This window comes from Balaenoptera borealis (assembly GCF_965194805.1).
Source record: "Balaenoptera borealis genome assembly, chromosome: 4".
NCBI classification, from domain to species: domain Eukaryota; kingdom Metazoa; phylum Chordata; class Mammalia; order Artiodactyla; family Balaenopteridae; genus Balaenoptera; species Balaenoptera borealis.
In genome coordinates this window covers 100,502,887-100,521,404 of record NC_138861.1, presented here as the reverse complement: position 1 = coordinate 100,521,404, position 18,518 = coordinate 100,502,887, and the positions used below count along the sequence as shown (strand labels likewise).

The following is an 18,518-nucleotide window of genomic DNA, read 5'->3' as shown; positions in this document are numbered from 1 at the left end:
GTTTATGGATAGTACTTAGAAGATATTAACTCATAATCAAAAGTGTCCAATGTAAAATTTTGTAATTTCTTTTAATTTTTTTGGTATCATAGAAATGAATTGACCTTAATGGATAGATTTTGGCCCACTCACATAGATACCAGGGGCGTTATGGACTGAGTTGTGTCCCCCCAAAATTCAAACGTTGAAGATCTAACTCACAATGTGACTGTATTTGGAGATTAGGTCTTTAAAGAGGTAATTAAGGTTAAATGAAGTGTCCTTATAAAAAGAAGGAGAGACACCAGGAATGCATGTGCACAAAGGAAAGGCCACATGAGGACACAGTGAGAAAGTGATGTCTACAAGCCAGAAAGAGAGGTCTCATCAGAAAACAACCCTGTGAGCACCTTGATCTTGAGCTTTCAGCCTCCAGAACTGTGAGAAAACAAATTTCTGTTAAGGCACTTGATCTCTGGTATTCTGTATGGCAGTCTGAGCAGACTAATAACACAGGCTAAAATATTTTTAAAAGAAATAACAAGTGACAGATGAAGTCAATATGATGGTCTTTAGCATGATGAAAATATTTCCCCTAGAAGCTGTATTCCATCATTATAAGAGGACCTATGTTTAATTTATCAGGCTCTGACAAGAGGGCAATTCACATAGGCCAAAGCAAAATCTCTGATTTTGAAGGTTCTTAAATGGGCTTTTCCAAGGACTGACTCTCTTAACTCGGTTTCTTTACTTCCATCGTTGACCCATTCTTCCTCTGGCAGATCATTCTTTTTTTATTTTTTAAAAACACAATCAATAAAATTACTGTTTGATCTTACTGACCAGAGACCCTCTATATTTTTCTAAGATGACTTGACATGTCTCTACTCAAATACATCCCGTATTAGTTACATAGTCAATTTGCAGAGAAAGATCTTATTTCTGCATGTGTGTGTGTATTGGGCAGTCAGGAAATCAGGGTGAGGAGTGGGGCTACCATGAACCCTCCAAAGTGAATTTTCCTCCAGTGTGGACCTCCATCGTTGATCAAAGAAAAAAAAAATGGAAATGAATGATGTAGCAAACCCTCTTTCTTAGGAAAATTGGAAGCAGATAAAAAAAAGTATTTTCACAGTAGGCAGAAGAGCTGATTAAGAGGGAAATTTTACCTCATGACCACAATGGATAACTGAGTGTTTATGCTGATTAAAATAGATGTACTGGCATCTATAAGATGCAATGCAATGTCCTCTTCTTCTGAATTCAGATTATTTTTCCTAGTCACTCTTCAACTGTAAGTATCTATTATAAATAAGTTAGTTTTAAATAAACTATTTCTAAAAGCCCTAGGAAGTATATTTTTCACATTTCTTTTTATTTGCTGCGGTAAAAAAGGAAACCTCTGTCTCAGTCACTGTGATTATTAAGTCATTTCTCCACAGGTCTCCAGGGACCCTCTGCTAACTAATTTCCATTTTGAGTTGCTGATGACTATGTTCATTCAACTAGAGTGATGGAGTTTCTTTTCACTGGTTTTAAAATAGGGTCTTTTATAGAAGGTTTTTGCATATCACTGTTGAAGGTGCAGTATGCCATTTGTTTTTGTTAAAAGTTTCATTCAGGTCATACATGCCTGAAGACGCTCGGATGGTGAGTTCTGCCCTGAATTCCCTGAGTTTATTATTGAAGAAATGTAGTCTTCAAGTATCCCATAGAGGGGAGAGAAGTAATATTTATTATAACTAATGATCATTTCTCTATACTCAGGACATTGCACAAGATACTTTCTAATATTATTTCCATTTTCCAGATGAATAAACTGAGGACAAAATAGGTGAAGCGTATTAGCTTGGGTGTAGAATGGCATGAACAGCAGAAAGTTACTAGCTTCCTCCATTAGCGATGGAAATACCAGACTTTATTCACAGGTCTATCTGACACAAATCTAGGGTGACCCGTTATTTCTGGTTTTCCCAGTGTTTTCTATTTTAACACTGAAAGTCTTGCATCCTGTCAATCCTGAGCAATCTGGGACAATTGGTTACCTTACCAAATCCCAGGCTCTTCTCACAGTACTACATTGTTGGTTCATGCTATGACTTTATCTATAGATTTGCTAAATCAATTATTTTAAAAGGATGTATTAGTATGAAGTGGATACTATTTTAAAAATATTAACCAAAAGTTTTTTCTCTTATGTTTGCTTATACACAGTGGCCTTTCTTACAGTCAGCTAGGACATTCTGTGCTCATTATTTTCGAGGTAGGGTGTTCAACAGGGAATAGGAGTTATTTCTTGGTCTATTTCAAGTTTAGTTCCTTTAAGAAATGGGAAAGTCTTTAATAAGGACAATACATTTGGTGACATATATGATGATGTATAAATAAGAATTTACATCCCTGAAAGTTATGATGATGATGGTAGCTAAATTATTTTGGACACTTGCTACATTGAAAACATTTTTCTAAGTGTTTTACGAGTGTTGTCTTACAATTTCCAAATGAATTGTGTACTCCTTATTTTACAGATGAGAAAACTAAGGCACAGAGAGACTAAGTAAAATTTCTAAGTTCAAACAGATGCTAAGTGGCAGATCCAATATTCAACCTCAGGCAGTCTGGCTCCAGACCCTGTGCTCTTCAGCACTGTGCCCTGTTGAATAGAAAATGATAACACTGGTTGTAGACAGAGAGGGTCGATTGGCGGGGAAGGAATGAGGAATTAGATGGCAGTCATTCCTTGAGAAGAAGCTCAATAACTACTCAATCTTTCAGGGGCTGAGCCTTGGGGAGAACAGGTAAGAAAATCAAGATGCGTTTTGAGGGAATCTGAAGAAAGAATGGATTTGTGTTCCATTCCCAAGTAGACCCAAGATAGGGCAAGATCCCAGAGTAGAAATCACCTTGTGGTTAATCTAAGAGTTTATTCCTGAGATAACAAGGATTAGTTAGGATTTGGTCCATCTGCACATAACAAAAACCCAAAATAAAGGAGGCTCAAACCAATAAGAGAGGTTTTTGTTTTTGTTTTTATTCTTCTCAAGAAGTCTGGTGATAATAGCTCGATAATCATCAGGTAACAAGTTTCTTTATCACCACCCTTACCAAGTTTCTTATGCTCTAAAACAGCTGCATGAGCCATCAAATTCATATTTAAAGGCAGGAATGAGGTTTAAAAAAAAGAGCAAAAGAACATGCCCTTTTTCAAAGTCCCATCTAATAACTTTCACTTACATCTCAATTGACCAGAATTTATTTGCATTGCCACATTTGGTTGCAAGGATGCAAACAAGTGTAGCCTTTTATTCGGACTATTGGTACTCCTAAACAAAATACAAATTCTTTAACTAAGATAAGGAGAGAATGGATATTGTGTATGAACTAGCAGTTTCAACCAGTGGTCCCATATAGTAGTAATGGACAAAACCACTAACCTAAGGAATCCAGTGATCCAAGAGTGACAGAAGAAGCGAAAGAGCTCAAGGTTCCCAAGAAACAGCATGACCCAGTAGTATTGGAAGGATTCCTGAAAGCCAAATGATCCAAAATTAGCTAAAAGATATTCAGACCCAGAAGGCCAGAAGGCCAAGAGGGAGGTACAGCACAGCAGCAGTATTCTTGACGGTTGAAAATAAACACATTGAGAAATGATCTTCCCTGATATGTGATACTGTGAAAGCAAATACCTCTTAAGTCCCTGCGAATGCGACACAATGCTAGGGAAAGTGTACAGGGGCCCCAGCTGGGCTGAAATTCAGTTTATTCCACGACAACAAAATGTTACAGAGAGATTAATTTCACTTGAAAAATAAAGTTACATTTCTTTCACATCTAAAATTGTAGACCAAGATTCAGAAAAATTACACGTGTAAGTGAAAAAAGGGATGCATCATTACATGTTAGCAACAAGATTGTGCTTAGAGCCAAATGAATATTTATGGTATCCTTTGATACAATTTGATTATATCCCAGCCTCTTCAGACCCTATGAGTGTTACTTGAAGTACTTTGGCACATAAATAAGCAATTTCGTTATGAATTAGAATGCATCTCTTTGAATTCAACTGTGCTAGTTTTCTGGGGCTGCCATGACAAAGAACCACAGACTGGTGGCTTAAACAACACAAATTTATTTTCTCATAGTTCTGGAGACTAGAAGTCTGAGATCAAGGTGTTGGCAGGGTTGGTTCCTTCTGAGGCTTTTATCTTAGCTTGTAGATGGCCACCTTCTCCCTATGTCTTCCCTCTGGGTATTTCTGTGTCTTAATCGCTTCTTCTTATATCAGGATACTGATCATATTGGATTAGGGCCACTCTAATTACCTAATTTTGACTTACTTGCCTCTTTAAAGACCCTGTCTTCAAGTATGGTCCCATTCTGAGGTCCTGGGGGTTAGGACTTCAATATATAAATTTGAAGGGGACACAATTCAATCCTTCACACCAACTTCTCACCAAAATGATCTTGTGCTTATTATTTTTAAAAATGACACTATTGGGTGTCACTTCAGGACCATAGAAAGCTGAAAGGTCATCACTGTTTTCAAAGATTATTGATTGATCACTGTCTGTTTGCCATACCCTCTGTTAGGAGTTGTAGGACCATAAGACCCCAGCATTGTGCAGAGCTTCTCATTAACTGGGGTTTCCGGATATTGAAATGTTACACAAGGCAATCTAGTCTACCTGCTCTCTTATTGAAGTTTATGCTTCTATAGATGTAGGGAAGAGTCCACATACTTAAATCATAAATGAGGTCAATGTTGTAAATAGAGCAAGTATATAATAAGTATATACGGTGTGAATAAATGTGAGAACAAAATATTACTGTTAAAATTCCTTGTAATTGAATCTAGTTTATGATATTTAGTAGTTGTGTAACCCTGGTTATCCATGTTACATCTTCTCTTTAAAATGGGGTTAATAATTATTAATAAAGCTTTGTTAAATAACATGCCATATGACAAGAGCAGTTTTTTAAGCTCTCATCATACTATATCATAGTTATTTTTGGAATCTATATTAATATTAATTATATATTGTGATTTGTAGGGAAGAGAAACACCCTCCATTATTTCCATGCATGTTCATTTCACTCATGAAGGCCCTACAATACATCAGAGACTTCTGCAAAGCTCTGTCTGATATTACTGTCATTCTTCTTGGCAGGATTGAAGAGCACAAGGATGTTATTTATTTAGAGTCTATAGTGCTCACCAATTTCTATGTAGAAGATTCTCTCTTTGTCCAATTGCCTTAGGGGAAACCGGGTAAGGGCTTTCTTATTTCTGTTTTTTGAGAAAAATTTATACCTTTTTAGGCTGTTCAAAATATCAGAGGATTATCGGGGTAGCAGATAGGGAAGAACACCTATATGTGAAGAATATTAAAAATGATTCTGTATCAGTTAAGTTTAGGTTAGCTTATACTGTGGGAACAAAATAATCCCAAATATCAGTGGCTAAAAAATGTATATCTTGTCGACATTATATGCCCAACCAACATAGTCAGGCAGGAAAGATTTTTCTCCTGTAGTCATTCAGGAATCGAGAACAAGAGAGGCTTTCCTTTAACATACATATCTCCCAAGAGAATGTGGTAAATTGCATAAATTGCACATTGTATCTCAGAGTTACTGCCAGGAAGTGGCATACACCACATTCGCTCACATTTCCTAGACTAAAACAAGTCACATGGTGATGCCTAACTCCTACCATGTGCCGGGAAGGAAGATGGAAAATAGTTGGTGAAATGTAACAATGTCTATCACTTTTTAATTTATTAATCCCTTCCACATGAGGAAAGCCTACCATGTATCAAGAAATGACCTAAGCACTGAGGATATAGGAGTTTCTATAAACCTTATGTTCTAATGCTTATATAGCATGTAATGAATATGCATGTGATGGATAATATCATAGCAAGAAAGATGGATAGAGATGGTCTGTAGTAGAGAAATTTCAATGGTATATAGGCTGCTCAGGAAAGGTTTCACTGAGAATGTGAAATTTCAGTTAGTTTGTGAAGTAGTTAAGAGGGTAACCAAGTCATATGGGTAACTATTTGATAATCATGCTAGATAGAGGGAACAGAATGTGCAAAGGCACTTAGGCAGAAACATGCCTGGTATTCTTGCAGAGAACTAAGGTAAATGTAACTGGAGAAGGGTGGGCAAGGGGGAGAGTAGTAGGGAGTGAGGTTAGAGAGGTAATGGGGAAGGCAAAGAACATATCATACAGGGCCCATTAGATCATTAGAAAGACTATGATTATGAGTGAGAGAGGAACCCACTTGTGTGTTCTGAGGAAAGGGTGACATGATCAAACATATTTTAATGGCTCAAGACTTGGGAAGGAGGCAAGGCAGAAACAGAGAGACCAGTAAAAATCTCATTATTTTGGTCAGAAAGGATGGAGGCATTGACCAAGGTAGTAGCATTGGAAGTGACAAGAAGAGATTGGATTCTGAATATGTTTTGAACTTATGTCCAGTAAGATTTGCTAATGTCCTAGCTTTCAAATAAGGATTTTAATTGAGTCTGATATTAAAAAGTAAAGACTGGAAAAAGATACCACTGAACTATGTGAAAACTTGCATGATGGGGACAGAATTTTCCCAAGGCAGTGAGAGAAATCAAGGTAATCTAAATGCTTGTTTTCCTCCTTCATTTCTCCTTGTTTTCCTTCATTCATTTCTCCTTGTTTTCTCCTTGTTTTCCTCCTTCATTTCTCCTCATTTCTCCACCTCATATGACCATGTGCTTACTTCAATTTTAATCTTTATATTACTTAACTTCCTTTCTGACTAAACAGGATATCAGAGACGGAAGCTATTTTTTTTTCCTTCTCTACTCCCTTTGAAGTCTAGAAATTTGTTTAGGACAGAGCGTGTGCTCCATAGAAGACATTAAATGAAGAGAATACCACGAGTGGCACTAGAGGGGAAAAAGATGTCACAAAGCTGCTCCCTGGATCATAGTAAAATAGGGTAGATTGCTTTGCTTATTCTGGCTTGCACCCTTTCCTGATGGTGGTGATATTAGAACTATTTTACATTCCTCTGTTGATAGACATTTAGGTTGCTTCCATGTCCTGTCTATTGTAAATAGTACTGCAATGAACATTGGGGTGCATGTGTCTTTTTGAATTATGGTTTTCTCTGGTTATATGCCCAGTAGTAAGATTGCTGTGTCATATGGTAGTTCTCTTTTTAGTTTTTTAAGGAACCTCCATACTGTTCTCCATAGTGGCTGTATCAATTTACATTCCCACCAACAGTGCAAGAGGGTTCCCTTTTCTCCACACCCTCTCCAGCATTTATTATTTGTAGATTTTTTTATGATGGCCATTCTGACTGGTGTGAGGTGTTACCGCATTTTTGATTTTCATTTCTCTAATAATTAGTGATGTTGAGCATCTTTTCATGTGCCTCTTGGTCATCTGTATGTCTTCTTTGGAGAAATGTCTATTTAGGTCTTCTGCCCATTTTTTGATTGGGTTATTTGTTTTTTGATATTGAGCTGCATGAGCTGTTTGTATATTTTGGAGGTTAATCCTTTGTCAGTTGCTTTGTTTGCAAATATTTTCTCCCATTCTGAAGGTTGTCTTTATTTGCAAAGCAGAAATAGAGACACAGATGTAGAGAACAAATGTATAGATTCCAAGGGGGAAGGAGGGGTGGGATGAATTGGGAGATGGGGATTAACATATATACACTATTGATACTATGTATAAAATAGATAACTAATGAGAACCTACTGTATAGCACAGGGAACTCTACTCAGTGTTATGCGGTGACCTAAATTGGAAGGAAATCCAGAAAAGAGGGGTATATGTATACCTATAGCTGATTCACTTTGCTGTACAGTAGAAACTAACACAACATTGTAAAGAAACTATACTCCAATAAAATTAAAAAAATTTAAAAAGAACTATTTTACAAACTACTGGTATTGAGCTATAGATTCTTTAATTTTTTTCTAGGTTATCTCCCATTATCCACTTTTTCCTGCAACTTATGGATAAGCCCTCAAGGGAGTGCATAGTGTATTACATTGGATTTTATCAAACAAGCCTAAGAAAATCATACAATTCTATTTATCTAAAAAATTTTTCTGGATATGAATAAGTGAAAACAGACCCATTATGTATTCCCAGAATCTTAGGCCACCCTTTTATTCTTAAGTGATATACCTTACATTTACATTACATACTAGTACATACACCAGGTAACTCATTTTTCCATAAATATTTGTGATGTTCTGACTATGAACCAGAGACCATGGTAGACACTACGGTTACAGACACGAACAATCCAGACACTAACCAAGTAATTACAAGTGTGATCTGTGTTACCAAAGTGAATGTAAAAAGCCCTCTGGGAGTCTAAAATATGGTTCAGGCAGCAAAGAGCAATATTTGTAAAGTGCTTAGACCCAATTATGAATGGAAGGTTTATACCAGGGGTTGGCAAACTACAGCTTGTGGGCCAGCTGCATGTTTTTGTAAATATATTTTTTGGAATACAGCTCGATTCATTCTTTTAGGTGTTATCTATGAGCATTTTCTTACCACAATGGCAGAGTTGAATAGTTGTGATAGAAAACTTTAAGACTTGCAGGACTAAATTATTTACTGTCTGGCCCTTTGAGGAAAATGTTGCTGACCCCTGGTCTATACAATGGTTAATAACAACCACAGAAACACTCATAACTTTTAAGTGTGATGAGCATCAAAAACTATTCTTCCTGGCTTTATCACATAGTTTTGGCATTGGCAGCAAAATTCTTAGCTGATTGGCTTATGAAATCAAGCCCGGCAAATAAGGGCATTTCTCTATGCTGTTCTGAAGGAGAGCATTGTTCCTGATGGATTACTTTTACAAGGCCAAGAGAACCTTTTAAACATGTGACTGTTGGTCTATCCCTCAATCTCAATAGTGAGAAAAACAGCACAGAAGTTATCTGCAATCCAAATGTTGATTTATTGACACTGGCAAGTCTTGAGCTCATGTTTGCCTTGTCATGACAATAAAGTTATTGAAATTAAAGTTGAATCAAATTGACAGAAGTTAAGAAGTATAGCTAAACTGGCCCAAGTACATTTTTTATTTATAGGATTCAGCATAGTGTATTATACTGGCATTTAATAAAAGCCAAAACCATTCCCAGACTGAGAAACAACGTAGGACAGAACAGTAAACTGCCCAGCAGTTGCCTACTCATCAGTTGTGTTTTCTTTTTTTAATTGAAGTATAGTTGATTTACAATGTTGTGTTAGTTTCAGGTGTATAGCAAAGCGATTCAGTTCATATATATACATATATACATATATACATATATACATATATATATATATATATATATATATATATATATATATTCTTTTCCCTTATAGGTTATTACAAAATACTGAGTATAGTTCCCTGTGCTATCATCAGGTTTTACCTGATGCAGTATGAATGTTGCACCTTGGAGGTGGCGATGCAGTGACACAGGGACTATTATTACTGGGCAAAGAACAATCCCCTCCAAAATAAAATAACATTTGTGGAGGTCCTGCCCAAATCTAGGAGTTTTAAGAAAATGTCAATGACCACACTTGTGTTCCATTACTTTCATATTTCTATAGAAGAATTCCTGTTATTCTTCCCACACAAGTTTTATATTTTTATTTTTTATTTAAATTCACAATTTTGAACTCCTTTATTCCCTTTCAGTATTCAACCACATTTATTAAACATTCATCAGCACAATGGATTTATCAAATGAGCAGTCCCAGTAAGAATGGTAGAACAGGCCTGTTGTTTTTAAAGAGGATACAACCTAAAAGGGGAAGGAGAATAAATTCTAAAATATTTGTAAAGCAGACAATAAAACACACAATACATACATACACTCACACAAAACATGTATAAAAGGTGTGGGAATGTGGGGTTTCCTGGAATATTGGGTTGATTATTGGTTAAAGCAGCCCAGAAGAAATTTGGTAGAAGTGAGTTTCAAATGGAATTTGGAAGGAAAGAATTCATGACATTTGCAAGATAGATTGGATCAAGGATTTATAAACTATAGTCCAAATCTGGCTTGCTGGCTGTTTTTGTAAATAAAGTTTGATTGGAGCACAGTCATTTTCATTTGCTTTTGTATTGCTGAAGGCTGCTTTCATGCCACAATGGCAGAATTGAGTAGTTGCAACAGAGTTGGTATAGCCTGTCAACCTAAAATAATTTACAATCTGGCCTTTTAAAAAATGGTTGGCTACTCTGCCTTAGAAGAGAAAGAAACTAGAGGCAGAGACACTAACTAGCAAAAAGCTCTTTTATCTGTAAAATGGGACATGGATATTCACGTATTTGTCTTCCTTAAGTTATTTCTGGCACAAGTGTAGATACAACTTAAAATTAATATATAAGATCATAATCACATAATTGCTTGAGCCTTGATTCCTACTTGACAGGTAGGAATGATATCACCTGCAAACAGATCTTTGAGATGATTATATGGGGAAAGCCCCTTTCCCATGAAATGTGGCAGGGTTATTACTCTGGAGTTGGCTTCCCACTATCACTGAGTTGTGAATCTCGAGCTACCATTTTGTTGAATCAGGATTTACTTTCATAAATATTGCTAGCTTTTACAAATATTTTAGCACCTCCTTCTGATTGAGGAACTAGATTATTTTCTTCTGGACTCTTCAAGTTATCCCAAGCGTAAACTGCAGTTTTAATCGGTGCATGAAATATACATGTGAAAGAGAATATAGGACATTTGACATTACATAAAATATGTCCTAAACATTTGTTGGGAATGGAAATATCATACTTTGATCTTATTTTTTTTTTCAAAATTTAAAGATAGAAACCTTTAAGAGAACTACATTATCCACAAAAAATATTCTAAGTACTGCCATGTTATACAGTCTAGCTGTGAAACTAGTTCTACCTCATGTATAACGCACCAAATACCAAGCTGCAGAATTTAAAGTAATTTTAAGAATTATGGGTGGAGATGAACACATTTCTCTTTAAAGGTACTACTAAATTGAAGCTCATGCAAATATGCTGTAGACATTTACATTCTTACATTCTAATCCCCCAACCCCTGTCTAGGATCTGAAATGTGCTTCATGTTTCCAAGTACTTTTACATTGTTGGTTTTATCCCAAAATCTGGTTTGGGAGACAGGGTGAAAGTAGTTATTACCTTTCTTTTTCTGATATAAAGACTAAAGCTTAGCAGGTTAAGGGACTATTTTAGATAGACATCAGAATTGCCATTAATGCCCGGGTCTTTGGTAATTATTCTGATGTTCTTGGAAAGACAGATTTCACATTGCATAGAAACTTTTCTGAGCAAGAGAGAGAGAGAGAGAGTGAGAGGGAGAGAGACAGAGAGGGGGGAAATTATAGGAATCACATTTACTCTCTGTTATGCTAATGGTTATTGTTCAGTATCCTTTACAAGGAAATTTCATGGATTTTGCTTCTTTTCTGCAGTCACAGCAGATGTAGGACTCAATGCTTATGTTGAGAAGGACGTTACATGTTCCTCAATTCATGGAAACTTCAAGTCTAGAAAACAGAGGAGTCTGGTTAATATCTCTAGAGACCCACAGGGAGTGTCACGCTCCATAAAATTGTTTGTGCATTTATATACAGAGCGTGATCATCACCTCTTGGAAAGGGGACACAGGTTAAGCACCTTCCATATGCAGCAGGGAAAAACCCTTCGGCAAGGAGGTCTACCCATTGGCATGCACAAATTATACTAGCTTTAGTTTCACTATGTCAAAAGGAATATTCACCATGCTTAATAAAAGGTATTGGGTTAATGCCATGCTGGGTTTTTTCAGCAGGGGAAGGAATGTTCAGATGCTTGGGAGAACAAGGCACCTGGAGGGTGCAGTGAAGGTCACTTACTCATATTGAAAAATCAATTATTTTTATGGCTGCAAATAGAGTCTACAGTATGCCTATGGGATGTGTGTGTATGTGTGTGTGTGTGAGAGAGATGAATACACACATACATTTTATGTGCTTTTACTGCCACTCAGGTTTAATTTATAAAAGTGAAAAAGCAACATTATCTTGCTGCAGATGACCAGTTGATCTAGTATTTTCAAGTCTTTTCCTCCCTTGCAGGGAGGAAGTCTTGAGAATATGGTTGTATCTGGATGTATCCTCAGAATCCCTGATCTGTTTGCCAATTTGATTTTTCTCTCCATTAATTTTTTATACAATTACTCTGAATAGGCAACTAAGATGGACTAAATGACAAGCCATGGATTTCATGTTCAAAGTATTCTCATTTTAAAGATTCAGGGAATATGGTAGATCCTCTTGTCTCAGTGAGGATACATTTTTGAAAGCTCCTGTTAAGGGATTATGGTCAAATTCCAAAACCAACTTAAAGATATATATATATTTCCGTTCAGAAAAACTCATTTCTTTGACCAGCCTACATGATGCTTATCATTTCCATCCAGAGCATTATCATTTTTTAGGTTGTAGCATTTTTTTTAGAATGCCTAACAGTACAGAGCTTCTATAAAGTCAAGACATTAATAGTTGTGTGTTTGTGGACATTACTGAGTAAACTAGTGTATCTAAATAGTTTGTCCACTAAAGGAAATTGCACATGGCAGGTAAATTTTGATTGACAGTAGGGAAGATTCACTTACTTGACCACTCATTTTTCTCAAGCATTCCTTTTTTCTTTATTAAACATGGTTTATTAACTTTCCACTGTGCAGGTTGAATGTCCATAGGAAATGCTAATTGTTAATCTTAAGTCTGATGAAGACAATGGCACCACATGAGACATCCTGGTGCACAAAGCATAGAAGAAGGAGGAAGTTAGAGGAAGGAATGTTGAGATTCATGAAAAGAAAAATCATATTAATCATAAAGTCAAAGTCGAGTCCCACTTCAGCCTTGATCCTGACCACTGCCTGCATCACTGGGATAGCCAAAGTGGCAGAGGAGACTGTTGGGTGTCGTGAAATAGTTTTCATGGTAGAGAAGCACCCAATGCAGCACGGTTGCCTGCCCAGGAACACACATCAGGGCTTCTTGCCTGGCGACTGCCTGCAATGGTCCTTTAATACCCCTTTAAGGTTCTAGATTACAGATCCTGGGCCAGGATCTTAATGTTAAGACCAATAAGATGATTATTAAAGAAAAAAGAAAAAGACCATTAAAGGAAATACAGAGGTCCTGCAGACCACATTCTTCTGAGTCAAAGCCACGATTCTTACAATGGCCTACAAGATTCTCACCGACTTGACTTACATGGCGCAACCTCTCTAGCCCCCCCACCCCTCCAATGCCTCTCTGAACTCAGCTCTCTCTCCACCCACTACAGGGTAAGCTCTAAGAAGACAGGAGATAGGGGTGTCCACGATACCTAAAACAGTGCCTGGCAAAGAGTAGGCACTCAGTACATGTTTCTTTAAAGCAATGCATGAACAGTTGATGGGTTTAACTGCTTTAATTCATAACCTCTCGGAGCCTCAGATCTCTCATTTATACTGATAAGAACCACACTGCCTATCTTTCAGAGAAGCTGAGAGAATAAAAAACGATAATACACATAAAGGATCTGGCAGAGTGGCCCACACAGTTGGTACTCAATATATTTTTGTTTTGTTTCCTGTTCTCTTTTATTCTTCTAGATGAAATAGTAGTAGTTAATATTTGTTGTATTGTTACCATATGCCAGGCTCAATGCTGAGCACTTTACAAGCATTGTCTCATTGCATTTTCTCAACCCTGTGAGCTAGGACCTTGTATTACTCCCATTTTATAGATGAAGATTAGAAAAGTTAAATTATTTTTCTAAGATCACAGAGAGAGTAAGCAGTCAAGCCAGGATGCAAATTAGGTTTACCTGACACCATAATCCCACACTTTTCCATGACACTACACTGCAAGTGGGGTAAGGAATACTTAATTGCACTCTTGAGCTTGAATCACACTGTAGATAGATGACTGATATATTGTCCAGGCTCCAATACTGGGGTATAAGGGTGTTGCTTACCAGTGGACAGCACAATTCCTTTACATGTGTGTTTGTTTGTTTAATCTCAGGAAAATTTAAATAGCCCAGCTAACTTGACAAGTTTGCCTGGACCATCCTTGTAAAACTCCATCCCTGACTCTAAAGCATTGATTTGAAGGTCTTCATATGCATAAAATAGACTTGTTACCTTCCACTGATTAATTACTTTCAAGGAGCTATAATATAAAATTATATTTACACATATTATATTACATATAGCATATTTTTAAATTCTCAAACCAACCCTATTACATAGGCATTATTATCCCCATTTCACCACCAAGGTCATGAAGAAATGAGAACATTTGACAGAAGTCACACAGCTAGTAAGTGGCAAAGCCCTTAGATAAATTATGGAATCTGAATTTCAGCAATTGATTTTCATAGGAGTTAACATAACTCAAGAACTTAATTCAGTCTAACTCCAAAGTCTGTGCTCTTGACCATTATATTAAACTATAAAGTGCCATATAAATGTGAGGATTTATTATGCCTCTTCTTATACCATTATTCCACATGGAAATTTCTTCTCTGGAACGCCTTCATAAGAACTTTAAGTTCCCATTTAGAGAAACCCTCTTTGCAATCAATTATTCAAGGAAATGAATTGGCAATTGCTCTCACCAGTATCCAAAAACAAAGGCCAAAAATGACTTTGACTTGACAACCCAAATACACATCAAGTGTCTATCTGACCACTTGGGCTGAATGGAGAGCCCCTTAGCCATGAATTAGTAGGCAGTTCAGACAAAGCATTTAAATGGGCTGTCTAAAACCCAAAGCTGGCAATCTTCCCGAAGTGATGTGCCAAGCTTCTGACTTCTTCCTGGGCAGAGGGGAAGGTTCCATGCTTTCTCCTCATTGCTAATGTTCTCAGTTGCCAAGGATGCATGCCTACCAGCGACCAGATCAACCTCTGGTTGAGATTTGAGGTGGGGACCACTTCTGTGGAGTAAACTAGGCATCTGGAGAAACAGCATTAATTTTGTTAAGCTGCTCAAAAATAAGTTAGGGGCACTTCAGCATCCCATACACTGCTTATGTGATCAGTCAGCTGCATCTTACAGCTGATGTTATCGTTTTCTTAAAAAAATTTCCTGACATAGTTGGAAGACTTCTTGCTTCTCCTCCATGATAATTTGCTATGTTACAGTCTCCAAATGAATTATTCAATCCCACGTTCTCTGAGTTTAGAAAAACTTCAATTCCTTGTTGAGCTTAGTATGACTCCTAAACTCATTCATCAATATCTGTTTCAGTCTTGTAATACATGTCACCTTTATGGGACGTGTTCACTTGCATAGACACTAGTCCACCACACACACACACAGGCTTCTACATTGTGTCTCACAGCCCCATCACAGAACAGTATTACTTCTTCAGGGTATACCAACAGCAAGATCAAAGACATGATAAAGTGACATAAAACTGTAGGCCACCAGGTTAATGATAGCATCCAAAAGTTTGGCAGGAGGGCATCATTAATATTTGAGAAGATTCCCTGCTTTTTGGCAGGAATTCTGCCCACAGCTTTCCTATTAGCATGCTTTATGGCTGGAGGGAAGCTGGTTTTTCAATTGTCAGTACCTTGTCTGACTGAAATCTTATTCTCCCAGACAAATTACAAAGGGATTTGTACAACTTTACCCAGACTCTAACTTAGCCACAAGATTAATATGAAAAAAGGGTCCTCCCTCAAGTCTTCTTTGAGTTCTTCTGAGAGTTTTCTTCATTATGTCTTCCAAATGCTCTGCTTTGCTAATGGAACATTAAACAGTATTCTTACCAGGAGGTGTGGGATGGAAGTTCCAACTAAATCTTCTCAGAAGAAAGATCTGGACTCTGACATTGCATTGGGGACTGGGAGGCAACTAGCTCCCATGACACATCCTTCTTAATCTCTGCTTGCTATGCGTTGAAATACAATTAATGTAACTTGAGCTGAGGAGAACTGTATCTTAACTTAATAAACAAAACCTTCACAGCATCTCTTCAGTTTTATGATTTGTGCCTTCTGGGCAAAAGCCCTAAACATCAATAGAGAAATTTTCTGAGGATATTATAGTTTGGAAATACTTTAAATCTTTGTCTGAGGCCCTATGAGGTCCTATTTGGGATGGCTCGTGGCTTAAGAATGTTCTTGACTTATTGTTACATGAAAGGTGCCTCAGACTTCTCCCATTAGAGAGGACATTTTCCTACTTTACGTGACTCTTTACCATAAATATGTTTTTAGTGAAAACCTATGGGCTGATACTCCAGTTATTCTAAATTTGTAACATGTTGGTAGAAAACATTTTTCCCTTGTGATATTTATGGTTTAATTTGAAAATCAGACACAAAAGTATATTCTACATTAACATTACATAAACACTTACAAAAAAAATCTCTTGAGATACCATCATAACAAGTTCCCATCACTCTATGATTAAAAGCCCTAACACATACGTATCATGTTTTAAAATTAAGATGTTACATATAATAGCTCATTGAATTTTCCAGTTAACTTTGAGTATAGGTAAAACATTTGTTAATCATATAAAACACATAAAAATCCTGAGGAATATAGGGCTTATAATAATGATCATATTATGTTTCTACCAACGTCTTATCATTAATAAGATTGTTATGATAATATAACTTTTTTTCACATGAGAAAACAAGATGCATAATGGTAATAGTAAGCAAGCCAAAATGTCTTTGACAGTCATCATGCCAATCTAAGATTTTTTTTCTAGATTGTTGTCATCCATTCAACTATAAACACCTCAGGACCAGGACTAGTTAGGCTCTCTCTCAAGGCACAAAATTTAAGGAAGCTCCAAAATGCAGTAATCAAGATAAATAACATTTTTCAAAATTTTATTTTACTGAATTATAGTTGATTTACAATGTTATGTTTGTCTATGGTGTACAGCAAAGTGATTCAGTTGCACATATATATAACAGCTTGCATCTGCTAATCCCAAACCCCCAATCCATCCATCCTCCCAGCCCTCATAGATAAATCACATTTTAAGATGAAATTTTAAAAAATCAAAATTATGGTACAGCCATTATCGAAAACAGTATAGAGATTTCTCAAAAAATTAAAAATAGAACTGTGATCCAGCAATCCCACTTCTGAGTATATACGCAAGGAAAATGAAAAGAGATGTCTGCATTCTCATGTCCATCACAGCATATACACAATATCCAAGCTATGGAAACAATCTAAGTGTCCGTCAACAGATGAATGGATAAAGAAAATGTTGTACACACACACACACACACACACACACACACACACACGCACACAATGGAATATTATTCAGCCATGGGACACAAAGAAATCCTGCCATTTGCAACAACATGGATGGATCATAAGGGCATTATACTAAGTCAAATAATTCAGACAAAGAAAAACAAATAATGCATGATATCACTTACATGTAGAATCGAAAAGAGCTAAACTCATAGACACAGAGACAAGAATGGTAGTTACCATGGGCTGTGAAATGGGGGAAATGGAGAGATGTTGGTCAAAGAGTACAACTTTCAGTTTTACGATGAGTCAGTTCTGCGGATCTAAGGTAAAACATGGTGATTATAGTTAATAAAACTGTAGTATATTCTTGAAAGATGGTAAGAGAGTAGATCTTGAATGTTCTCAACACAAAAAAGAAATGGTAGTGTGTGACCTGATGGAGGTATTAGCTAATGCTATGGAGATAATCATTTTGCAACATATATCAAATCAACATGTTGTACACTTTGAACTTACACAATGTATATGTCAATTATATCTCAATAAAGCTGGAAAATGTATTTACAGAGCAAAAATTATAACAATTAATGAAAAAATACATAATGAACAAAATATCAAAATTTTAAATCAAGACAGCGTTAGTATTACAGACTTTTCCTTGACTCCTGCATTTCTTAATAGGTCAATGGCAATTATTGACCTATATTATTTGCATAATAATATTTTTGGCCTTGATGTTGCACTAATTTTTAAATGTTAACTCACTTTAATATGTGGTTGTCTCTTTCTACCTGGATGGTAAACTACTAGAATTCAGGAATTCTGAGTGCATTTATCCACTGCAATAGATTATTGATCATTGAGGACTATCTAGCTCTATTTAAAACCACATTTGGACAAGGAAAAGAACATCCCTCTTCTTAAGAGGCTATTGATTGAAATGAAAAAGGTAGAGGTAGCAAGGTGTAGGGAAAAGAGTAGTGGTTTGATTATTAGTTCTACCTGTATAATCAGGCAAGTTACCTAACTTCTCTGGGCCTCCATTTCTTCACCTTTATTATATGAGCATTTGAATATTTACCTTGCTGGTGACTCTGAGGATTAAATGAGATAACCAATGTGAAATGCTCAACCCATTGCAGACACTGAGAAATTGTTTTCCTTACTATTTATCATCCTCTCTAGCCCATCTCGGGTTAATTTAAACTTTCATCTCCAAGATGCCAACCAATAGG

At 36.5% G+C, this 18,518-nt stretch overlaps 1 long non-coding RNA gene across 3 annotated transcripts in view; it reads right to left on the bottom strand.

Annotated features, from left to right (window-relative positions):
• LOC309627355 overlaps window positions 1-18,518 on the bottom strand; it is a 96,992-nt gene that overhangs the window by 22,874 nt on the left and 55,600 nt on the right. For 2 of the 3 annotated variants that reach the window (XR_014243700.1, XR_014243701.1), the window contains exon 1: window positions 3,414-3,593. This is a non-coding gene — a long non-coding RNA (uncharacterized lncRNA). Of the gene's footprint in view, window positions 1-3,413; window positions 3,594-18,518 lie in introns of those variants that run through there. The other variant, XR_014243699.1, reaches the window with a different exon arrangement.